At 41.7% G+C, this 21619-nt stretch overlaps 1 protein-coding gene and 1 pseudogene across 1 annotated transcript in view; one reads left to right on the top strand and one right to left on the bottom strand.

The window, feature by feature from the left end:
* Camkmt (calmodulin-lysine N-methyltransferase) overlaps window positions 1–21619 on the top strand; it is a 375196-nt gene that overhangs the window by 211046 nt on the left and 142531 nt on the right. The gene's annotated exons all lie outside the window — the stretch shown is intronic.
* LOC127201576 (60S acidic ribosomal protein P0-like) lies at window positions 4701–5685 on the bottom strand (annotated as a pseudogene).

Genomic DNA, 21619 nt, shown 5'->3' with positions numbered 1-21619 from the left:
ACGGAGAGAAACGAAGCCAGAATGTACAGATACATTGTTGACTGGCGTTTGCCAACATTTCAGAAGTGAGGAGAATTGATAGCGGGTAAGACGGAAAAGCAGACATATTTCTTGCCACAATATTTTCCAGCTGTCACTGGCAGTGTGTTTTCTTAAACTGATATCCACTGCTATTTATCCACTTACAATTTCTGGTCAGATTAGGGTGGAAGGTTGTGGTACCTACGTATATCAAATAGTATAATAATGTTCTATTCTTTTTGGAACAAATTTGTTACGTGAGATGTCAGATGAGTCATTTTGCTCATGTCAGATGTTTGAAAGTAATGGAGCGATGGCAACGTGGATGCCCCGTAATTCATGCGCTGGTGTAATGGAGCAAACGGAACGCAGAGCTCTTGTGCAGGTCCAATTTCAGCACCGAACGCTTACCTGTCAGTCAGCAAAATTGTCCCTGAATAAAAATGAGCCCCATCTGAGAGACAGAGTATTTTAATATACATCACATTCTTTCACTCTACTGCGAGGGAGACTCTGCATGGAAAGAGAGAGAATGCTGCTGAAAAAGACATTTAACAGCAACCCCCGAGCGTGCTCAAAAGCTTGCTTGCACTGATGCCCACAAAAGGCTTTTGATTTGCTCTTTCTTCCCCAAGCTATTGACAAACTTCGGCAGTGCTGCCTTCCCCATCCGCTGTACCTCTTATCGCTGTGAAAGAGTGACGATTCACCCCCAGACAGTGAGAGAACTGTCCACTTGGGATGTGGAGACCAAGTTTTGGACAGGAAACTTTGTTCCTGTCTGGTTGCAGCTGAAGGACATTGTTGATAGAGATGACAATTAAAAATGGGTGTCACACAAAAGCCAGAAGTGCTCTTCTAGGAGTGATTGCCATGGCCTCTAAGTGACTGCCATTCTTTGGAAAAAACCTTTCCTTTTGACCAGGCTCCCACCTACTGAATCGCTTCTATATAAGCAAGCATCTGATAGAAATGAGGTGTCTTTCTTCCCCTCCTTTTGACCAATTCCTTGTGGATTTTTAAAAAGCAAATGGGGAAGTTAAGAATTGGTATGCCTCAGCGCCCACGCATCTCGGTTTCTTGTACCCACCTCTAAGAGTCCTGGTTTGTTCTACCTTTGAAAATGTCTGTTTTCCATTTCTGTGTTTCAAGACTCAAAGTGCTTACAGGAACCCAAGAAGCTATTGAAAACCAGTAATGACTAGTTCTTCCAAATGCTAATGATTGAGAATGAACTAGCAATCAGAGCTCAAAAATAAAATAAAACAAAACCAAGTGTGCCGTATTAGAAGCGAAATAATTAAATCAAGCCAAGGTGCCCTATACTTACAGCTGCACTAATGCTTAAAAAATTATGAGTATGTAGAAAATTTACATAAATCCTCTTTAAATGATGTATGTGGGGAGAAAAGAAAGAAAGAAAAACCATGGTCACAGGACTGAATTTATTTTAATCCCCTGGTTCAAGTGGCCCTAGAAATAATCATACTTGTATCAATCTATATTGCATGACTTTTTGTAAGATGTGAAAATAGTGTTTTTCACTAAATTGCCACTTATTATTGTTCAGTTAGGGCCACTAACATAGAAAAATTTCTCAGCTACAGTGTCAAAAGAATAGGGACAATTTGATGTTTTCTTTTGATGCTGTTTGTTGATACCTAGACCACTGTAGCTTGATTGCCTAACATTAAACCTATAATAACAGCGCAATCATAGCTGTATCATCATGCACGTTGTCACAATAGAAACAACATTTACACGGCCTCAGAATGGTAATTATCAAACTTTTTGTCATGAAGCGCTTATTTGCCAGCATTGATCTGCCCCGGTCAGTTGTTAGCTCTCCTCATCTGAGATGTATTGATTGTATAATCAGTAGATAGAGGCTGTGGGCAGATGAAATTCAGTGTTGTTGGGCAGATTATTGGCTGCTTGCCTGTTGACCTGGACCCTGCTGGTTATACCTTGGACGCTGGTGGGACTATTACTCATTTCAGTGACCCTGCTTTACGGCAGAACACTTCGTATTATTGTAAAAGATAAATGCCATCCTGCTTGCTACGGTTGTGGCTGCCCACACAAATGTCAGAAGACAGCCAGCCTGCAGGCCACATTGTAAGCACGTCGCAGAAGAAATCCGAAGGAACTGCTTCCAAATACCTCCCCTTTCTAGATTTGTCTTCCATATGGGTTTAATGACGGAAACCTTTGTTTGCATCTCTCCGAGGTTTCCTACGTATAACTCTGTATTGTGTGCTAAGTCAGGGTCGTGACAATATATCCGGTCATGCCGCGGGATGCAGATTAAGCTAGGCATTCAGACTAAGATCATGGTGACTTACTGGCAAGGCTAAGAGTTACATCTGTGCCCTCTGTCTATGGATTTAGTTTATCTTCTATTGTTTTGCCTTATTGAATTATCTAGCTAAGCCATTAAATATAACTGGCTAAAAGACGATTTGAGTTATTAAATGTAGCATTCCGAAGGTCACGGTCTAGTACAAACAAAATAATTTTATATAGAGAGCATTGCAAATTTTATTTACAGCTTGAATTGCATTTTATATAAAGGCATGTGTGGGTTTTATTCCATTAGCCCGGTTCTGTCTTCCAGGGGTTGTCTTTTCGCACACGTAGGGCTACTCTACTCAGTGTAAATTTCTGTGGCCTGAGCTGGCATTGCATGTTGTACCAAGACCAGGCTCTTTGCACACCCCGTGGGAGCATGGGATCAGTAGCCTATTTTTGAGATTTGAGTCACCCCACCAATACAATTTTGAAGCCTCACATTGTTTGTAATAGCTAGTCACCCTTTTCACTGAAAAGAAAAGGGCATACCTCACCAACGGAGCAGTGCCATGAAACTCTTAATGTTTTGAAAGTGATCATTTGACTTTCCAAAAAGCAATAAAGATGAAGGGACATTTACACATTTCTAAATGCACTTGGTTGTGCCTGGGAAACGGGCTCATTCTTCCTGCCAACCCCTTGCCCATTGTTTCATAAAGGTCAGTGGTCACCTGCGTATTGTATTTTAAAGGCACATTCGCAGCAAGCAGCCTTATAAGCAAGTCTAGAGGCGCTGCATTCCTCTTTGAGCTTAAATTCTGCAGCTATTGAATTATGATTGGGCAATGACTTATGTTTTATTCCTTAAAAAGCATTTTATATTCTTTTTTTAAAAAAGCAAACGTCTGAATTTGGATCCTAAATAGTGCAGAAGAAGATGGGCGAAGCGTGTGAAAGTGGCGTACAGAGCTGGCTGGGCACTGGCATAGCTTTAGTGCCTCTTCTCTGTGAGCACCAGAGAAAATGGCTCTTTGAGTTCTCCTTTAACACACTGGTAACACACCGGACAGATAACTATAAAATCCTCCTGGTTTCTTGAATTTCAAATTGTTTAAAAAAAAATTATGGGAGACTTGTTGTTTCGAAGTGAGTTCTTGCAATAGGCTCTGGCAGACTAGACCAAACCAAAATGAAGTCACTTATGCTAAATGTGACCTAGTCAAACTGAAGCTTTAAGAACACAAATAGATCCACTGACTAGATTTTCTTTATAGATAAGAGAGTCCAGATATCTGAGACAACGTAATAATGAAGTATTCCCTGCTTTAACTTAAAAAAGAAATAGAAGAAACCAAATGTTAACAGTCAAAGGGTTGGGGCGATTCCTTCTTCTTCTTCTTCTTCTTCTTCTTCTTCTTCTTCTTCTTCTTCTTCTTCCTTCTTCTCTTTCTTCTTTTCTCTTCTTCTTCTTCTCTTCTTCTTCGTTTCTTCTTTCTTCTTCTCTTCTTCTTCCTCTTCTTCTCTTCTTCCTTCTTCTCTTCTTCTTCTTCCTTCCTTCCTTCCTTCCTTCTTCCTCCTCCTCCTTTCTTTCCTTTCTCCTCTTCCACCACCACCACCTCTTTGTTCCCTTGCCTTGTTTCCACCTTTAAAAATCCACTGCTCTGGGGCTGGTGAGGTGGCACTTGCTGCTCTCGCAGAGGACCTGGCTTCAGTTCCCAGCACTCGTGTGGTAGCTCACAACTGTCTGAAAAGTAACTCCAGTTCCAGAGTCTCTCTGCTGGTACCAGATGCACACATGGTACACATACACACATGTAGGCAAAACACTTATACACATAAAATAAAAACAAATCAAAAGCCACTGTTCTGCTATTGCCCAGCATGAGAGCTCATTGTTTTGTAGGCTGGAAGTTGCCCTGGCATACAGATCACATATAAATGCCAATTGAATCTGTGCTTAAATTCATAAGATTGTCTTTGACAAAGGCTTCCAAAACAATTCCAAATTAGTTTGCACACTCCTTTCATTTATCTTATTGCTGCCGAAATACTATCAGTAGCTGTAAAAGAGTGTGGCTATCTGTTTTAGAAGTTATAACTGTTCTGGTATCTTCTCCCTAAATTAACACAAAGGCAATTCTCATGTAGTCATTTATATGTGTGCTGACTTTAGTGTCCTGTTGGCTTTTTGTGTCTGACCTACTTTAGTGTTTTCTGCATTGCTCAATATTATTCTTTGTGTATAAAAGGAACTTAAATATTCCTTACAATGGGCTGACCATTCATTTAACAGTTTTTTTTTTTTTTTTTTTTTTTTAAAGAGAAGTATGCCTTTGTTCCCATGTTTCTCAAGTTAAGCTGGCTGAATTGGCTGCTTTGAGAGGTGATCAGTCAAAGAGACCAAATCCCACATTCCCATCTGATTCCTCAGACTCTTCTTCAGCCTTGGCTGGGGCTGCAGCAACAGGAGCAGCAGTGGTGGCTGCAGCCACAGGGGCAGCAACCACAGATGCAGAGGGATCATCCAGAAAGGCCTTGATCTTCTCAGCAAGAGGGAAGGTGTAGTCAGTCTCCACAGACAAAGCCAGGACCTTCTTGTACCCATTGATGATAGAGTGTGGCACTGAGGCAGCAGTTGGGTAACCAATCTGCAGACAGACGCTGGCAACATGTCGGACACCCTCTAGGAGGTGAGGGTGCAGAGTCTGCTCAGTGATGTCAAGCACTTCAGGGCTATAAATGCTGCCATTGTCAAACACCTGCTGGATGATCAGCCCAAAGGAGAAGGGCGAGATGCTCAGGATGTTCAGCCATGTGGCCTCGATGGCTCCTACTTTGTCTCCAGTTCTTATCACCTGCACATCACTCAGAATTTCAGTGGTGCCTCCGGAGATTCTAGTGGTGATGCCCAAAGCCTGGAAGAGCGAGGTCTTCTCAGGCCCCAGACCCGTGTTCTGGGCTGGCACAAGGACCCCACATGGGGCGATGGTTCGAGCACGGGCAGCAGCCGACATCTCATTAGCCAGCAGCATGTCCCTAATCTCGGTGAGGTCCTTCTTGATGAACACAAAGCCCACACTCCCCTGGATGTGAGGCAGCAGCTTCTCCAGAGTGGGGTTGTTTTCCAGGTGGCCCCTAATAGCCTTGTGCATCATAGTGTTCTTGCCAGGTGGCCCCTGGTGGCCTTGCTCATCATGGTGTTCTTGCCCCTCAGCACCATGGCCTTCCCTCGCAGGGACATGCACATCTGCTGCATCTGCTTGGAGCCCGCATTGTCTGCTCCCACAATGAAGCATTTTGGGTAATTATCCAAAAGTTGGATGATCTTAAGAAGTGGCCGGACCTCCAGGTCGCCCTGTCTTCCCTGGGCATCATGGTGATGAGTTAGGGATTGCCACGCAGGGTTCAAAGACGATGTCACTCTAATGAGGACGCCTGGAGAGAACCGTTCAACAGATTTGAGTGCTGACTGTACGTGGCGCCAGCTGGTAAGCATCCCATGCGGGCCTGCTCTCAAGCAGGTATTATGTGACCAATTGCATTCATTTAGTGCAGTTTTCATTATAATGATGTAGGTTTAAATGACATCTGAGGCTTTTCCAATAAGAAATCAGGTCTGAGGTAGGGATGTAGTCCAGTGGTAGAGCACCTGCTCTGCATGCATTAGTTCCTGGGTTTGATTCCCAGCACAGACACCAATGCATTCGTACATGCACATGCATGCCCACATGCACATACATGCACACAGGAGAAGAAGAACTATTTTATGCTTCTTCAAGACAAAAATCTTCGAAAATCAGTTTGTCGGACTGAATTTATGATCTCTAAAAGAAAATGCATACATTATAGGTACACATTCCAGGGAGTTTAGGCAAATATATAATATATAACCTTCCACACAGTAGGGCAGAGTTAAGTTTATATGAATATATAAGCATCTACATAAATTCTGTGTTCATACTCATCATCACCTCAACCAAGATAACTATATATCACTGAAGAAAGGCTCCTTCGTTCTCTTTCCTGGATACGACCCTGAGCTTTTCCAGGCTTTTCGGTTTGCCTTGCGTCAAGTTCCAGACAAGTGAAATCATGCAGCATTCACTCTCTGTGTCCACTTCTGTAGCCCAGGCTGCTGTTGCTGAGCTTCCTCGTGCTGTGCGTGTACCGGCGGCATTTTCGTCATTGCTGCTGACACGTTCTCCTCGTTCTTTCTTTCTTTCCTTATTTATTTTCTTTTTTCCTATTTTTTTGAGACAGGGTTTCTCTGTGTAGCCTTGGCTGTCCTGGACTCACTTTGTAGACCAGGATGGCCCTGAACTCACAGTGATCCACCTGCCTCTGTCTCCCGAGGGCTGGGATTACAGATGTGCGCCACCACGCCCAGCTGCCTCACATTCTCTTTTAGGGACAGACCATGAGTTTTTGTATTCCTCTCCTCAGCCTGTTGTCAGTACAGTTAGGTGAAAGCAGTGTCGTGTCCTTCTTTTGGCTGTGGAAATGCACCATCCTGTCAGGGATATTGCCTTACACTGACCACATTTGGGGGCCTACATTAAAATAATTTAATACTCAAGTCAAAGTCTGTTTGAAAGACATGCCCTACCTGTAGAAACTACTTAAATACCCTCTAAGTTGTCAGTAAAAAAAAAAAAAAAAAAAAAAAATACAGACACTAGGATTGTTATTATGACCCTATGTTGTGGAATAGTTAGGAAATACAACAACGACATGTTGGATTCAAAGTCAAGGAGAAACGTCTTTGTCTGTTGCATATGGAACATAGTGTTCCATTCTGTGCACTAACGGTGAGCAAGGCAGAATCCCTTCCCTGGAGGTGCTGTGGCTTAAAGTGAGACATCCAGCCTCTGCTTGAAAGGATAAGAAGTGATGAAAAGGCCTGGGGACTAAGCCGAGCAGTGTTAGTGTCCAGCCTTCTACAGGGAGCAAATCTTACCTCCTGTAAGCTAGCCAGGTTAATTTTGATACTTTTAAAGATTCTGCACTAGATGAAATCATTGAACAATCAATTAGTCACCACATAGGAGGGCACGCAGCACTGGGTACTCACTGTCTTGGCTTTGCAAAGAGCAAATTGTACCAGATCGATTTAATTTCCTTTTCAAGAGATTGACAGTTTATACCGACATTTAGGAAGCAGGATATGTAATTTATCTGAACTTCAGAAAAGATTTTTTTTTTTCCCTCAGCCACTCACGACATTTTAGCACGAGCTCAAATGATCTGGTGCTGTCCATGCTATTCTGCAGCAAGGGGCCCACTTCACCAGCCCATCTCATTTTTAAAGCGTTTTAAATGGCTCTTGTTTTGTTAATGTAAGTCGTAACTCTGCAATTTCTATCTATGTCTTGGATAAGTGAAAACCACTCATGGGGAGCTGGACAGATCTCCATAAAGTGCTCACGATGCAAGCATGAGGACCTGAGTTCAGATCCTTAGCACCCAAGTAAAGGCCACCCATGGTCGTGCTGTGGGATGGAGACAGGCAGGTCCCTGCAGGCCAGCCAGGGGAGCTGAACTAATGAGCTCGTCTCAAAAGACAACCTGGAGAGTGATTGGGGAGGACACCTGATGTTGGCCTCTGACTTCCATGTGCATGCTTCCATATGTGCATGACCACCCATAAGCATAGACTCACATCAGCAAGTACATACACCGCACACACACATACACACAGAAAGGAAACTCATGTGCCGTGTCACAAAAGAAAGCCTTGCTACAAATGCTTTGGGAGACTGTTCAGTTGTTACACTGAATGAGCTTTCAACTATGGAAATAAGCCATTATATACTTTCTAAAGGGCAAGTGACCCAGTCAAAATAATGTGCTGAGGTTATCATAAACAGTACTCAAGTATATAATGACTCATGAGACTCAATTGTTATTTTATAAATACCTAAGCCATATATCTAGGCTCTTCCCTGCCTAGCTCATAACTTAACTAACCCATCTATACTAACTTACATTCTGCCTGTGGCCGCTAACCTGCAGGGCTCAGGCAGTAAGGCATCCATTCTCTTCCCATCCTTGGCACTGAATCTCAAGTGCCTGGCTCTACCCCAGAATGCCTTCTGCAAGCCAGAAGACCCACCTATCTCCTGCCTCAGCCATAGACAGAGGTTGTTTTAATTGACAGGCGTTGCATCCATACAATCCACAAGAGATTCCTTCTACAGGTGTCATGTAGTCTCATTTGTCACTTGTTGGTCTTAATGCCTATGCTACTGAGGTCCTATTCAGAAAGTCCTTTTCTGTGCCTACAGATTCAGGTGTGGTCATGATTTTCTCCCATACCGGGTTCTGATTGTCAGGTCTTGTGCTGACCTCTTTGATCTGTTTGGAGTTAATCTTGTGCAGGGTGAGAAACAAAGCTCAAAGCTCTTGCTTCATTCTTCACATGCAACCATCCAGTTTGGCCAACATTATTTGTTGAAGATCCTATCTTAACTCCAGTGTGTGTTTCTGGCCTCCTCGAAAACCAAGTGGCTATACATACGTGAACTTACAGCTAAGTAAGTCCTCAGTTTTATTCCATTTTTTACTGTGTCTGTTTTTGTGCCAGTACCATGTTGGTTTGTTGGTTTGTTTGTTTTTAGCTCTGTAGTGTAACTTAAAATTAGCGATGGTGATAGCTTCAGCAGCTCTTTTATCATTCAGAATTTTTTAGGCTATCCTGGATCTTTGTATTTCCATATGAAATTAAATTTTGCTTTTCAGTTTCTGTGAAGAATTGCTTTAGAATGTTGATGGGGATTGCATTAATCTGTAAATTGCTTTTGGTCATGTTCACAATATGAATCCTCCCAGTCTATAAGCATGGAAGGTCTTAGGTTTATTTTAAGATTTTTTTCTAGGTGTTTGTGAATGAAATTGTTTCCCTTATTTCTTTCTTGGTATGTTCATCATTTGTATATGAGAAGGCTACTGATTTTTGAGTGTTTATTTTGGATCCTTCTGCTTTTCTTAATGTATTTATCAGCTTTAGGAGTTTTCTGGAAGACTCTATAGGGTGTTTTATGTGTAGAATCATCTTCAGATGAGGATACTTTGACTTCTTCCTTTTGTATTTGCATCTTTCTCTCCTTCATTTGTCTTATTGCCCTAGCTAAGAAGTGATTTATGTATGTATGTTGAACCATTCCTGCATCTCTAAGATGAAGCCAATTCCTGCATCTCTAAGATGAAGCCAATTCCTGCATCTCTAAGATGAAGCCAACTTGATTGTGGTGGATGATCTTTTTTATGTCTCCTTGAATTTGGTTACATAAGTATCTTTTTTTTTTTTTTTTTTTTGGTTTTTCGAGACAGGGTTTCTCTGTGTAGCCTTGGCCATCCTGGACTCACTTTGTAGACCAGGCTGGCCTCGAACTCACAGCGATCCGCCTGCCTCTTGCTTCCCGAGTGCTGGGATTAAAGGCATGCGCCACCGCGCCTGGCTTATACGTAACTTTTTATAGCTAGATCTAGGATATATTCTGAACAGTTTTATTTTGTAGATGATACGAGGTATAGCTCAAGAGTCTTGTTTTACGTATTGACTTCTAATCATTCCGGCATCCTTTGTTGAAAAAGCCATTCTTTCTCCACTGAATTCTCACTGAACCTGTGTTGAAAACCCAGTGTGTGTTGGGATTTTGGGTTCAGTTCTCTTAGTTTATTTGTCTACTTTGCCCTGAGACATTACTCTTGCTTATGGTGGCATTCAAGCAAAACTTAAAATTGGGTTGTCCTAATTCTACAGCTTTGATTTTTATTTTCAAAGCTATCTTGGCTATGATAACTCTTTTGTGTTCTGTCTGACTTTCAGAATTAGCTTATCAGTTTCTCCCCGACTGCCAGGATTCTGATGAGGATCGCGTTGAATCATGAGGTCAGCTTGGGAAGACTTTCTGTCTGAACAATTCTAAATCCTCTAGAACTGGAGATGACATCAATTCTCTATTCTCTTTACTCCTAAACTTGTGTGACAAGTATTTTGCAACAATATTTTTACAAGATCTTACATAGCTCTTGTTTAATGGCCAGAAATTTTATGCTAGTATAAATTTTATTTTCAGTAGTGTGTTTCTAGTATTTAGAAATATGACTGGCTTTTATATGCTCGACTGTTATCCTGAAACCTTAGCTAAACTTACTTATTTTCCTGTAGTGTGGTTTTTTTCTTTGTTTAAATCTTGTGACATTTCTCACATAGACCATGACTTCATGTGCTAATAATGACAACTTCCTTTCCCATTTTGATGCCATTAATAGCTTCTTCTCCCGTACTACAGATGGCTAACACCTCTAGCAGAATGTCTAGTAGAAGTGACAACTAAGACTGGATGTGGTGATGCACGCCTTTCATCTCAGCATTTGGGAGGCAAAGGCAGGCAGATCTCTGGCCTACAGAGAGAGTCCCAGAAGAACTATACAGAGAAACCCTGTCTCAAAAAAACCTCAGAAAACAAACAAATAAACAAAACCAACAACAACCACTAAAGAAGTGACAACTGAATCTAGCTATGACTAACAATGATCTGCACTTTTCTCATAGTTTTCCATGGAGCTCCTGTCAATCTAATGTTGTCTTCATGAAGCTGGGTAAAGTTTCTTCCTGTTTAGTTTTCTGCAAAAGTCTGACAAGAATTGATTTATTTTTCCTTCACTGGTAGAGGTTACCAGTAAGCCTGCTTGGCCCATAATTTATTTTTTATACAGAAGTTTTTAGTCACAAAGTGTTTTTCTTTATTTTACAAATATTGGGAGATTTGGTTTATCTTTTGCTCTTTTTCAGCAAGCTTTGATATTTGTGTCTTCCATGTATATAAGTCATCTGAGTTGTAAATTTATTAACATAAAGTTACATATTTCCCTTAACTAAGATAGATGTTTAAATATCTGTAGAGTCTGTAGTGATGACTCTTTTTTTTTTCCCTGATCACCCTGGCTAGATATTATTATTTTTATTTATTCTTTCAAGCAATCAGCTTTTGGTTTATTGTTTTTTAAATTTCCATTATAATTTTTATTTCTTTTGTAATCTTTAGTTTTGTTTCTTCTGTTTGTTTTGATTTTTTTCCCTTGGTTTCTTTTTAGTGAAGCGTATATTCTACTGGGGAAGGAAGTGGGCAGGGTCTTATTACATTGTCAAAGCCATGAGCCCACACAGTCTTTTGCTTCCGTCTCCCAAGTATTCTGGTTATCAAGTGTCCACTGCCTCCCTGGCTCTTGCTGTTGTTAGTAGAATTTAATGCCATGGATTTATTTTAGACCTTTATCTAAAAGCATCCTATATATTTGTATATGTTGTACTTTAATATATTTTCATTTCATAATTTGAGTTTCATTTTTGTTTCTTTGATCCATGGGATATTCTGAAAAGTGTAGTCTCTTAAGTATTTGTTGAGTTTTATAAATATCTTTCTGCTATTAATTTTCAATTTATTTACTTTGTAGTCAAGGAACATATTTTGTGTGTCTTCTATCTTTTCTTTTTAAAATTATTTTATTTTATACATATACATTTATATTATTACACATATATACAATAGATTACCTATGGCAAGAAGAACCATGACACAATCAGGAATTATATAAATGTTACATTCTCTTAGAGTTTTGGCTAATTGTATTTGACAGCCTCGAAGAAGACATCTTTCCTATCTTGGTGCATCTTAATTTCTGAATGTAAATCAATCTCCATCACATATTGTCATTATCAACTTAGATCACCTATCCAGACCTAAAAACATCTTAACCCCTAAACAATTAAGCTTCACTGTAAAACTAAGCTACCTGGCCTTTGTCTTAGATCTTTTCAACAGTGTTGAGACTTGTTTTATGTTCCAGAGTAAGGTCCAGGATGGTAAGGCTTCTATAGTCAGTTCAAAAGGATGTGTGTATTCAGCTCTGGTTGTGTGTTGTATTTGATAAATATCAGTTAAAATTGGATGGTAGTGGTGTTTAGCCTCTGTATTTGCAATAGTTTAGATATTATTTAATGTGTTCCCCCCCCCAACTTTCATTGTTAGAAGATTGGTCCCAGTGTAGTAATAATAATAGGTGGTGGTACCTTTAAGAGATTAGTGAGGTGAGAGGTCCTTAGGGCTTTGGGGGTCTTCCTGCAGCAAGAATTAGCTTACTTCTCCTGGGATTCCAGGTAAGGTGGTGTCAGTCTTGCAGCCTGGCTCGTAACATGGTGTCTCACTCTCTCCTGTTCTACTGCCGGCACAGTGCTGTCTGGCATGGGGTCCTCACCAGATCTGAGCTTACACTGGCACCAAGCCCTTGACTCTAATCCTTGCTTGTTGCTTCATTTATAGGTCCTCAGCCTAGGATTTGATACAGTAGCACCAAACATAGAAACACAGCGTCCTTACTGATTTCTATCTACTTGTTACATTAATTATAAGCCCAAATCTCTGACTATAATTGTATTTATTATAATAGATACTGCCTTTTAGTTTCGTAGAGTAGATGTGTTACTTAGACTCAGCTTGATCCTTTTAGAAGCCGCTTTTAAATTTGTTTAGTGGAGCCAGGGAAGTGTTTGTACAGAGCTAATTGTATTTTTCAAACTCCTGACAGAATCTTCTGTATATTCAGCTTAATACTCACTGGACCGTGAAGATCTTGCTACACACCTAGCAGAAACAAACTGTTCCTAGTTCCGTGTCCACCCCGCATACAGTCCAACAGGAGTCTGTTGTAATATGCTCCCCATCTGATTCTGTGGTCCAGTCAAACTTTAGGACCACATTTGGTAAAATATGATCTCTCAAAGTTCAATCCAGTCATTAGCAGCCAGGGCCACAACACTTCTCAAGAACCAATGAAGTCATTGTCAGCCGGTGAGGCTTGGTATTACCTGTGCTCACATCATCACATACCTGGGTAACTGAGCTGTGGAACTCCCACTCCAGAACATCCCCCACCAAACACTCTGGCAGGAAGCCACTGATCATATTGTTACGTGCCTGTGTGTGCACACCCGAGTGTCAGAGTACACATGTATATTTGGGCTTGTGTGCTGTAGCCAGAAGTTGCTTTCAGATTCCTTCTTCAGTTGTGTTATCCATCCATCTCTCTCTCTCTCTCTCTCTCTCTCTCTCTCTCTCTCTCTCTCTCTCTCTCTCAGACAGATATCACTGTGTTGTACTGACTGGTCTGGAACTTAAGTAGGACCAGATTGGATTTGAACTCACAGAGCTTTACCTGCCTGTAGTTCACAAGTGCTAGAGGTTGTGTTTGTTTGTTTGTTTGTTTGTTGAATTATCAAAAAGTTTAATGAATCTCAAAATGTTTATAGGACAATAACACTAAATGGTGGTTCCTTTTCATTAATGGACTTACATTTGTCAAAAATCTTCAGTAAGAATTCACTCTTCTATGATACAAATCTTATTTTAACAAACTCACTTCTTTTTAAAATTAAAATTTTTAAATGCATCTATTTTAGTTGTTATTTAGTTGAGAGCTCTAATATTTTAATTTAGCAAGTGTGTAAACAACAGGGCAACTGTATTCTAAGTTTGAAGCTATTTTTTTTATGCCTTTAAATTTTTTTCTTTTTTATATGCATTTATATTATTACACATATATACAATAAACTACCCATAGCAAGAAGAACCATGAAACAATCAGGAATTATATAAATGTTACATTCATAGCATTTTGGCTATTTATATTTAGCAAACTTGAAGAAAACATCTTTTCTATCTTGGTGCATCTAAAATTCTGAATGTAAATCAATATCTAGCATATCACATCTTTATCAACTTAAAACATCTCTCTAGACCCAAGAACATCTCCTGCATCACGCACCGGGCTCTTTTTGACACAGTGCCTTGCACTGAAGCTGTATCTCTTCTATTTGGCTATGCCAGCTGGCCAATAAGCTGCAAGGACCCTCCCACCTCTATTCCCTACCAGTGCTGAGGTTACAGACAGGTACACTTGTACATGGCTTTTTACAGGAGTGCTGGGGACCTGAGCCCATGATAAACACTTTACCAGCTGACCAAATGGTTCCAAGATTCTAGGGTCTACATGGTAATTAGAATTATGCATGTTGAGTGTATTCTATTTTTATAGCCAATAAAAAATTGAACATTTACCTGCCACAAAACGAAACTTTTTAAAAAATCATATTTTTATAAGGAACATGTGTCTGTTAGCCATCAGATCTTATCTGGTAAAGATTAGAATGATTAAAATTCTATTCAATAATTAAGCAATATCCTATATCAGTTTCTTTTCTGGTGCTGTAATAAAACACCATCACCAAGACCACACACACACACAGACACACACACACACACACACACACACACACACACGTGTACATAAAAGACTTATGGTTCTAGAGGGATAGAATCTACGGTCATCACGGCTGGAAGGCATGGCTGCAGGCAGGCTTGTGAACCAGAGCAGGAAACAGAGAGCAGAGAGCACACACTGGAAGTGGGCAACCCCCATGAACTGGGACCGAGGGATACTCATCTCATCAAATCCCACATGGCTTCCTGAAAATGACTGTCGAGAGTGTGGTACGAGGGCGCCTGTGTTTGGGGCTGTCAGTGCGACAGTCCCCTGAGCACACAGTGACTGACTGGTTGATTTGTCTGCGATGCTGTGATGAGCTGTGGCAGGACTGTTCATAAAGGTTCAATTCCCCACAGACTGGCTAAGTATGCAGCTAAGTTCTGCTCTTAGGAAAGTGGTACTAATCTGTGAGAAGTGGAGCTCTCTTAACTACCGCATATGTCTATTTTGGTTAGCTGGGATGGAATAATTTTAAGTCTGTTATCTAATTATTTGCAGTGTTTCTATGATCAGTAGCTCACTAGCTAGCGAGAGCACCACCTTACCTAGAAAGAATGTCACTTTCTGGGCTCTTTGTAGATTGTAATTTACATTCTAATAAAAATGAAAATGTAATAATAGATCATAGGTGGTGAGTAAGTGTAGTGATGGTGGGGGATCCGTGTAGCTCTGATGCTCTCCGCTCTTGTTGTTAAGGGGCCATGAACCGCTTTGATATTTGATGCTACTGTCTATGGATTTTTTTTTTCAAAATAATGTTTCCAATATATTAAATTTAAATGCAGTAGTGCCAAAAATTGCACTGAAATTATAGAAATATCTTTAAAATGTCCCGGGGAGATGGCTCAGTCAATGAAGTGCTTTCTGAGTAGGCATTGGGACTTGAGTTAGAGGCCAGAAGTGATATAAAAGCTGGGCGTGGCAGCACATGCCTGCCATCGCAGTGCAGACGGCAGAGGTATGAGGTCTGTGCTGCCCCCGGGCCAGCCAGCCCCTGCAAGGAGATGAGTTTCTGTGAAAGACTGTCTCAAAAACTAAAGTAGGGTGGTATTCAAGAAGACTGCCAACATCAGCCTCTGCCCCACACACATGTGCTCACACCAATGCACACACTCACACACATGCACACACATACATAGGAACATACATGTTAAACTATATATGTTTAAAATACAGTTGTGATATTATAGATGATTCCTTAGTAACATAATAAAAGTAAGGGGTCTAATAAGTTCTGGTAACTATTATAAGCTACTAAATCTGTTTTGACCTTTACAATAAAGTTTTAATCAAAAATAATAATAAAGGTAGCTTATGGACTCCGTTTCTGTTCATTTTTAATGAGAACTTAGTTCTGAATCACAAAAGAATAAACAAGGCAAAAATAAACTTTGGAAGCATCTGAGAGGAGAAAATGAAAGTCCAGCTTCCTTGTGTAGCTTGGCAGAAGGCTTTGCTAAGCATTTGTGGAATGCATCCTTGTCTGCTGAGCTCCCACTGCTCTGTCAAGGAGCCACTAAGGAAGAGGATGAGCATGGCTGCGTGATCCTGCGGCACTCTGAACTCACAAAACCTATTTCCGCTCTTGACAGCAGCAACCACAGCTGAAACAGCAATGTAAGGGGACAGTCACCCACCATGATGAAATGCCGGTTCACAGGGGGCTAGTCGGCCGCAGGTTTGGATGTTCACATCGGGTCTCCTTTGGGTCTTATCTTAGAAGCTTGTCAACTGCCGTGGGTGGTGAAGAGACCCAAGAAAATGAAGGGAAGGAACAAAGTCAGATTTTTAAAACACAAGGTTCAAAAGCGCTACCGCCATCACAGGTGCTCAGCACATATGCCAGGCCTCGTATCTTCCAGTTGCTAACTGGAGTGCATGATTAGATTGAGTAATTGCACATGTCGATAAAAAGCCATAATTACCCAAGAAAAAATGTATGCATTTTATCTGTGTAGGGCTCCGCCATTTAGTATGTCTTTTAAATTTTGATCAATTATAAATCTATTAGCATCTTGGAGACTGAAACACGGTATTCTCTGGGGATCTTCACACATGTGACTTCTCCATCCGTGTTTACTAAAAGTCAGGCTTAGTCCTTGGAGTAGAGTGGGGAAATACTTTCACCGTTCTAGGGGGGGATCACTAAAGTGGGCGCTTCAGGACTTTGTTAGAAAGTCCGCTGCTATCTGTTTCTCGGAGACTGTGACAGTAGCCCACAGCGTATTTACACATGGAAAGCAGCACTTCATAATGACTGGCAGCTTTCAAAAGTAGATTACGTCTGCCCTTGTGTGAAGGGCTTTATACCTCTGTAGTGAGCAGGATATTCGCTCCTGACCATCAGGCAGGTCTCAGGAGCCAATCTCTCTCAGTGTGTTATAGCCACCGCGGTCACCACAGCCAATCCTTCCAACGCATGAGCTGGAAAGGGTAGCTACATCAATAGCATATTCTTTTAGAGCCCATTTCACCCATGCCCTATTATTATTTCGTTTAATAGGGCCATTATCTTCTGTGAAGATGAAAAGTAATTTGTCAGAATCATTTTTTTTTAATTTGAAGATTAATCTATGTAAATTTTTTAAAATAAAAGAAACCATAGGGCTTTAAAAATTATTATTATTTCAAGCAGACTCATTAAGAATCCAAAAATGGGAATCTGGGACTTAAGTTTCACATGCCTTTTAGGAATTGCTCTCCAGTTTGGGTTGTGAAATTGTGCAGTGGCCAGGCATGGGTTGGGCTGCCAGAGGCCCGAGGAAGACTTTGTGCTGACGCCAACCAGGCCAATAAGAACGTCTCATCACTCCCCTTGCTCTTTGATTTGAGAAGCTAGGAAGAATTTATCCTGAGATGGGGTTGCAGATTCTCTTTTTAAACATTTGGCACTTTATTAACTAGTGGCTTTAAATGTTTTATTTTGCAGTTTGTGAAATAGTCACGTTCTCACTTTAACCTGTTTTTCTTCACGATAAACTCACGGTGGTTGAGGAATTTTCTTAGAAAGCCTGGCATTGCTTCCATACTGTGAAATCTACACTTATTGCCAGATTAAAATGTCAAAAGCTATTGATCCTTTTAAACTCACAGTTTAAAACTGCTCACCAGTCCCAGCTGTACCAATCACCATCATGAGACTGAGTTTTTCACAGAAATTTCCTTTCTCTAAATGTTTGATCTTTTGTGTTTAGAAATTTCGACTTGAATATGTTTTGCTCCTTGTTGTTCAATAACATATCACACACACACACACACACACACACACACATGCACGCACACACACACGCGCACACACACACGCACACACACATGCACACACGCACACACACACACATGCACAGGCACACACACATGCACAGGCACACACACATGCACACACATGCACAGGCACACACACACACATGCACAGGCACACACACACAGGCACACACACGCACACACACACGCACATACACGCACACACACGCACACACATGCACAGGCACACACACACGCACACACATGCACAGGCACACACACATGCACAGGCACACACACACACATGCACACACATGCACAGGCACACACACGCACACACATGCACAGGCACACACACACATGCACAGGCACACACACATGCACACACACGCACAGGCACACACACACGCACACACATGTGCAGGCACACACACATGCACATACACACATGCACACACACGCACATGCACAGGCACACACACGCACAGGGGGACAATCAGCAGGTGTGATTCAATAGAAGTAGTATTTCTATTTTGGGGGAGCATCAAAGTTATTCTTAAATTTTTTTTAGAAGATTTTATGGTGATTTTGGAAATTTTTCTAATAAGTGAGAATGGAAAAGAACCTGTTTGGTAACACGATTTTGAATAGACACAGGGATTCCCATAAGGTTTGGCTAATGAGTTAGCTGATGCAAATGAGCGTTGTGTAGTGCGACAGTCCTCTGGTACTCTCTTTTCTGCTTCCAGGTCTCAGGATTTTGTCATGTCTCAAATTCAAGTTTGAGTAGTAAATGATACAATTTTAGCATGTATTATAATAGTGATAAAGACAGTTGGGGGATTTTACTATCCTTTGTTAGCCTTCCGTTACCATAAACATCTCAAGGCCTGTGTCTCCCCTGATTTCCACATAGACTTATAAATTGAACGTGTTTCATGGCTAGAGCTTGTGCTGTTGTTCTTTCTTCTCCTAAGTATAATTGTTAGCTCTCCAGGAGGTTTTATGATAGAGTTGTTAACTTTCATTTTCTATTTTTTTTTTTTTCCGAGACAGGGTTTCTCTGTGTAGCCTTGGCTATCCTGGACTCACTTTGTAGACCAGGCTGGTCTCGAACTCACAGCGATCCGCCTGCCTCTGCCTCCCGAGTGCTGAGATTAAAGGCGTGCGCCACCACGCCCGGCTCTTAACTTTCATTTTCTTATCCATCGTGGCTTTAGAGAAAACTGAACACATGCTCGTGGCTTACCCTACTGAACCCATCCGAAGGACCATTTCTTTCCTGTCATCTCAGCCTGAGTGTTGTATTGCTTGGGTCCCAGTGTGAGTTCCTCGGCCACAGACAGACTCAGCTGAGTGCTGGGGAAACACAATTCCAAGGGCCTCGGCCCTTTCTCACCTTCTTGTCCCTCTCCCAAGAAAACTGTGGCAATAATTCTACCCTCTGCCATGCTCCCTTTTCTCTTTCTACAATTTTTCCCTTCTTAATTATTTGTAGGATAAGGAGACAAAAACACCCGAAAAGGAAGAAACCATCATTAAAAGAGAATTCCACTGAGGTGAAACTCCAGATTAGGGAATGGCTACCGTATTCTATAAGAGCTCTTGTCTTTACAGATGACTTCTGCACTGTTCACGTTACTGATCTTAGCCCAGCTCCATTGGTGCTGCTTCAGAAAAGTGTGTTGTGGCCTTTTCAACGTGTTGCATTTTGTCCCGAATATACTTGGTGGCAGTGCATCTTTTTTTTTTGTTGTTGTAGGTTTTATTTTGGGAAAATGTTCAGGTTATTTGCAACTGATTTTGGTGATTTCTGTGGATAAAATTATGCCAAGTAACATACCTTAATATACATACTGTATTTTTCAGACCATAAGATGCACTCCCCCCCCCCCCGAAAAAAAAAGTATGGGGTATGTGTGGAATTAGTGTGCCTTATGGTCCGATTGCTGTTTTTCTTGTTTTACTGCTCTAAAACCTGGGTGCATCTTATGGTCAGCTATGTCTTAAGTACAAAAAGTATGGTATTCATCTACTCATAGGTGTAGTTATATATATGTGTATATGTCACACACACACACACACACACACACACACATATATTAACTGTGATTTGGGACTGGGGATGTAGCTCAGTGGTAGAGCACTTGCCTAGGATGGGAATAGCTCTGAGTTCAATCCTTGATTTCACACGCAGACACACACACACACACACACACACACACACACACACACACACACACACAGAGAGTCACTGAACACTGTAGTTTTCTTAAGTGTTTGGAGGAACAACATTTTAGTTTATTATTTTAGATTATTGACTCAAATTGAAGGCTTGGAGGTTATGTATTTCAGTACCCCAGAGAATTTAAGATACAAAAAGATGCAAGAACTCTCCTGCGTGCTTATGATCAGTGACTGAGAGTAAGGCAGGACGTCCTAAGAAACCCATTTCTTTTCTGTGCTCACACCTGCTTGTCCTGATCCCTAATGGTGGTTCTGATGGCAGCGTTCAGTCTTGTATGCATAGGCTCTTAAGAAATTGTTATGACATTTTCATATATAGCACTTCTTAAATTTTTGATTAGCTCCAAATGCTGTTAGTGATTTATGTTTATAGCCTATTTGTTTAAATCAGAAATACATTCAAACAAGTAAAAACCAGTGGACCTTTTGAGCTGCTTGGACAATTGAAGCTACACTCAATAGCTTGTAAAAATGCTGTCCAAAGCAAAGGACTGTGGGAGCACCAGGCATCCTCCTCTCAGTGGTTGCATCCTCCTCTCAGTGGTTGCATCCTCCTCTCAGTGCTTGCATCCTACTCTCAGTGGTTGCATCCTCCTCTCAGTGCTTGCATCCTCCTCTCAGTGCTTGCATCCTCCTCTCAGTGCTTGTGTCCTCCTCTCAGTGCTTGCATCCTCCTCTCAGTGCTTGCATCCTCCTCTCAGTGCTTGTGTCCTCCTCTCAGTGCTTGTGTCCTCCTCTCAGTGCTTGTGTCCTCCTCTCAGTGCTTGCATCCTCCTCTCAGTGGTTGCATCCTCCTCTCAGTGGTTGCATCCTCCTCTCAGTGCTTGCATCCTCCTCTCAGTGGTTGCATCCTCCTCTCAGTGGTTGCATCCTCCTCTCAGTGCTTGCATCCTCCTCTCAGTGCTTGCATCCTCCTCTCAGTGGTTTCATCCTCCTCTCAGTGCTTGCATCCTCCTCTCAGTGCTTGCATCCTCCTCTCAGTGGTTGCATCCTCCTCTCAGTGGTTGCATCCTCCTCTCAGTGCTTGCATCCTCCTCTCAGTGGTTGCGTCCTCCTCTCAGTGGTTGCATCCTCCTCTCAGTGCTTGCATCCTCCTCTCAGTGCTTGCATCCTCCTCTCAGTGCTTGCATCCTCCTCTCAGTGCTTGCATCCTCCTCTCAGTGGTTGCATCCTCCTCTCAGTGCTTGCATCCTCCTCTCAGTGCTTGCATCCTCCTCTCAGTGCTTGCGTCCTCCTCTCAGTGCTTGCGTCCTACTCTCAGTGGTTGCGTCCTCCTCTCAGTGGTTGCGTCCTCCTCTCAGTGGTTGCATCCTCCTCTCAGTGCTTGCATCCTCCTCTCAGTGCTTGCATCCTCCTCTCAGTGCTTGCATCCTCCTCTCAGTGCTTGCATCCTCCTCTCAGTGCTTGCATCCTCCTCTCAGTGCTTGCATCCTCCTCTCAGTGCTTGCATCCTCCTCTCAGTGCTTGCATCCTCCTCTCAGTGCTTGCATCC

Source organism: Acomys russatus, chromosome 1 (genome assembly GCF_903995435.1).
Source record: "Acomys russatus chromosome 1, mAcoRus1.1, whole genome shotgun sequence".
NCBI lineage: Eukaryota > Metazoa > Chordata > Mammalia > Rodentia > Muridae > Acomys > Acomys russatus.
The sequence above is the reverse complement of the archived record's forward strand: the minus strand, read 5'-3'. Positions and strand labels throughout refer to the sequence as shown.